The sequence below is a fragment of the Budorcas taxicolor genome, chromosome 2 (genome assembly GCF_023091745.1).
Source record: "Budorcas taxicolor isolate Tak-1 chromosome 2, Takin1.1, whole genome shotgun sequence".
Classification (NCBI taxonomy): domain Eukaryota; kingdom Metazoa; phylum Chordata; class Mammalia; order Artiodactyla; family Bovidae; genus Budorcas; species Budorcas taxicolor.
In genome coordinates this window covers 43464534-43469036 of record NC_068911.1, presented here as the reverse complement: position 1 = coordinate 43469036, position 4503 = coordinate 43464534, and the positions used below count along the sequence as shown (strand labels likewise).

The 4503-nt window shown below is 36.0% G+C and overlaps 1 pseudogene; it reads right to left on the bottom strand.

Annotated features, from left to right (window-relative positions):
- Positions 1-1266: 1266 nt before the first annotated feature.
- On the bottom strand, positions 1267-2193 carry LOC128043554 (olfactory receptor 4C13-like; annotated as a pseudogene).
- Positions 2194-4503: the final 2310 nt, after the last annotated feature.

The window sequence follows — 4503 nt, the reverse complement described above, 5'->3', positions numbered from 1 at the left end:
TAAAGTGTTAGGTAATAATGTAGAATGATCTGGTATTCTCCATGTGTCTAGAGGAGCAATACAGGTATCACCACTTTCCTAAAGTTTGTGTTATGAAAACTTTTGTAAAATTTTGCTTTCATAAAAGGCCAATATTAGTACAGTAACTTTTTTGTTCATAAGAGCAAAATTTCTCTTCTGATTTCTTTCAGTTAGTGGAAATAGTTCCAAGCATATATACTCTTATATTGCCCCACATGTGACAAGGCTACAGCAAATTTGATTGTCTTCTTAAAGGAGAAAGTGAGTCATTAACATTACAGATACATTTCTTATCTATAGACATATATGTATCAGGAGTTGGTGATGGACAGGGAAGCCTGACATGCTGCAGTCCATGGGGTCACAAAGAGTCAGACACAACTGAGTGGCTGAACTGAACTGAAGTGTATCAAAGACAACTGTGTTTTATTTGAAGAAAATAGACCTGAGATTTGGAACACCTGGATTCAAATGCTGTAGCTAAAACTCTTAGATATTTTTTTCTTCTTCTTGCTGACATGTGATTAAAGAATGTTTACTCTTCTTTATTGAAAAGACTCCTCAAGTCTTGGTAAGAAGAAAAGAAAACAATTCCTTTATATTCAATAAAAACTGTAAGTGATAGGATATTTAAGAAAATAAGACCAAATTAAGAACAATTTTTAAATTTCTGGTTTATTTTTTATGCTACAAAAAGAATTAAAGATAGGTTGAGAACTGTTTCTTCCTCCTTTAAGTGAGTGTTTCTCTTTTTGCTTTTGATAAATTCACAATGCAAAAAAAATTCAGCAGTGATTCTTTCACTCGGTAAGTACCCCTTCCCTATATATCTAATAATTTCTAGGATCTATTTGCTTTACCACAGGTTAAGTAAAAATAAAAGAAGATCTGAAATCAAGGCAGGTCCTAGGGAAAAGCCAATTTCATCCAAGCAACATTTGTATGAAGAATTTAGTACAGTAGAAATACATACTCTATAATCATCTCACTAGGGATTCATAGGTGTTTATTCTATTGCACAAACTAAATCTTTGCACATGAATGTTAAAGCCTTGGCAGAGTACATTAAAAGTTATAAAAAGCACCTAGCAAAGTACCTATCCATTAAGCATTCAACAAATTTTAATTTCTGGGCCTTTTTTAATGTCAATGATCTGCAAAATTTATTAATTTGTTTCATATTTTACAATAGATATAATCCTCTTTACATAGATAAATCATCATACTATTGGCTTTATGAACAGTCTAAGTTATTCTCCTCTTCATCAAATTCATCATGGCATTTTTCACCTCTATGTTTCTCACTGTATACATAATAGGATTTAACATAGGAGTGAGGATTGCAAAGAATACAGCCAGCAACTTGTCCACAGGATAGGGGGCCACAGGATGCATGTAGGTGAATATACAAGCGACAAAAAAGAACACCACTACTGTAAAGTGGGAGGCACATGTGCAGAGGGTCTTGCGTCATCGTTCAGAGCCATGGGATTTCAGGGAGCTCAGGATGACTATGTAAGAGATGAGCAGCAGGAAACAAATGAGCAAGCACATGGCCCCACTGTTGGCTGCCACCACCATACCTAGCTTGTAGGTGTCACTGCAGGCAAGTTTTAACAGTGTAAAGAAGTCACACATGAAATGATCGAAGATGTTGGGACCACAGAAGGTCAAGTTGACCATGAAAATAATCTGCACAGTGGCATGCATGATCCCCCTGGTCCAGACCACCACCACCAGGAGCTGGCAGAGCCCCTGTCACATGGTGGTCATCTAGTGCAGAGGCTTGCAGATGGCCACGTAGCAGTCATACACCATGATGATGAGGAGTATGATCTCCGATCCTCCCAGGAAGTGTTCCACAAAGAGCTGAGTCAGGCAGCCACCCAAGGAGATGGTTCTCCTCTGGTACAGTAGGTCAGTGATCAACTTAGGGGTGGTGACGGATGTGTAGGAGACATCTATGAAGCCCAAGTAAGTGAGAAAGAAGTACATGGGAGCAGAAAGTGTGGGACTGAGGGAGATGGTAATGACAATGAGCAAGTTGGCCAGAACAGTGAATAGGAAAATAAATGAAAAGACAATGAAGAGTATTTTCTGCAAGAGTAGATTCTGTGTGAGTCCCAAGAGAATAAATTCAGTCACATTGTTGGGAGGCATAAGAACATCCATTTAGGAAGTAATACCTTCTTGGGGCCTGAATTTCTTACAAAGGAATAAAAAGTGGCAACTGTTAAATAATCATGAAAGGTTTGTGGCCTGAATTTCTTAGAACAAAACGGAGCAGTCACTATATGTGTGAGTCAAGTCCTTGGCACTTTTACCCCAGTAATTGTTTCAAATCATTCTTATTTTTTTCATGATGCTTTCCATCTCTTCAGACACCCAGCACCTGTCACCTGTTAAAACATCTGGAGGGAAACACATGATGTGTAATTTACTGAGAAAACACTAGGCTCCCTACATGAGACCTGGATTCTCCTGATTTCAGCTACTTGCAACTCTGCCATGTCATCTCGGTGTTCCTTGATTTCCAGTCCTCCTTTATGTATGTGAGGTTACAAACTGTAATTCTCAGATGTATCTCAAAAGCTGAGAGGTGTCCCACAGTGTTTAGAGCTATTCTCTTTTCCTTGAGAATTTACATTTGAATTCTTAGATCTAATTGTGGAAAGAAAGACACATCAATAAATCTATCACAAGCAGACAGTTTAGGGAAATGGACATAAGTCCTTAGCAACACACTGTCCCTTTTACCTACTGGAGCGCACATGCTATTCAAGTGTGTTTACTCACTGTACCTACCACAATGCCTGGCAGGATGTCTGGAGTGTCTGAAACTTGTTAGATGATGAGTAAATGCTTTCTGAGTTGTCATTCTTCATGGGTAATATTATGCTTTCCTAGCCAGACTATAAACCCGGAGGAATTCAAGTGTTCTTGTCCTCCAACTCTGTTTATCATTACTCTTTATGAAAAGCATAAGTAAGCCTTTGAAAGGAAGCTGCATTCCATTTTAATAATGTCTGACATACCTTATGGGTTAAGTATGAAAATATTAATTGCCTCTAGGAAAGAGTATATTACTGGGTCTTTTTATTTTCAGGATAATTACAATATTTATTAATTAATATTTTTAATTCTTCAAAATCCTGTTCCACATACAATTTAACATAGTTACATTGAGTAAATTTACAGCTTCAGTAGACATATAAAAAACTGTGACATAGGTGTGCAATAAAATAAGATCTATCAAGCAAAGCAACTCATTATTTTCAAAGTTTTAAAAATAGAGATTTGATGTGAAAAATAGACAGAAAGACTCTGCTGGATGAGATAAAGTACTATGCATGTATACCCAAATGTATATAAAATCTGTTAGTATAAGTAATTGTTAATATTACAAGTTCATTCATTCAACAAGTATTTACTGGATATGACTATGTGTAGTAATGTATACGTGTTCACATAGAGTCATAAAAAGTGTGCCTGATAAATGTCTTTGTAATCCCTTCCCTGACATTTCATCACCAAACAGCAGCAAAACATCCATCCTTGATACAAACCACCCTCCCACTCCATTATGTTTCTGCTACAGGCATTCCCCTGCCTTCTCCCTTCTTCCCATAGCATCCATCATCAGTCATTCTTGGTTACAGGATACTGCATTACTAATACGATGAGGACAGGTGAGACATAAATTTTCCAAAGAAAAGAGAAAATATAAACATCATTATAATATAAAAAAGTATTCCTTTTTCCAAGATGAAAATTATATACATAAGTGAAAACAAAGTACAGCAGCTTCATTGTATTTCCTTATTCTGAGGTGGAGTTTCTCAGCAGATCATAAAAAGTATAGTGAATAGAAAGTAAGAATTAGACATAATTAATAAAAGTTATTCAGACATAACTGTGAAAAAATAGAAATTAGTTTGTCTTTTTTTCATTGACTCCAAAATACTCTTCCTAGAAATAATCTAACGGAAAATATTTTGAAAACATAAAAATTAAATGTTCAAATATGTTCAACACAGTTATTAAGAGCTGTGGAAAATTTAGAAACCACACAGAAGGCTCAACATTGGGGAAGTGGATAACTAAAATATATTGCATATTTTTGAATAATGTGTAGCTTAACACAGATGTTAAATAAATATCAGTAAGAAAAAGTCTGAAATATTTTTACTTCTAAATTGATAGCACTGTAGTTGAACCCATTTTTCTTGATGCTTGACATGCTTAAAAGAGATTTAAATCGTAGACTAGTGGGGGTGAGAGGTGATTATATGATTTGTAAAATCCATTTAAACCTTATATTCTATGACTGTATGATTTCATGGTGGGGGGCGGATGGGGGTGGAATCTCACCCATGAACTTGTCTGACATAGGTCTACAGTGAGGACCCCAGGCAGCTGTTTGTGCACCAAGAAAGAAGCAAATTTCAATATTAAAAGCTTCAACTAATTCAGATACAGTAA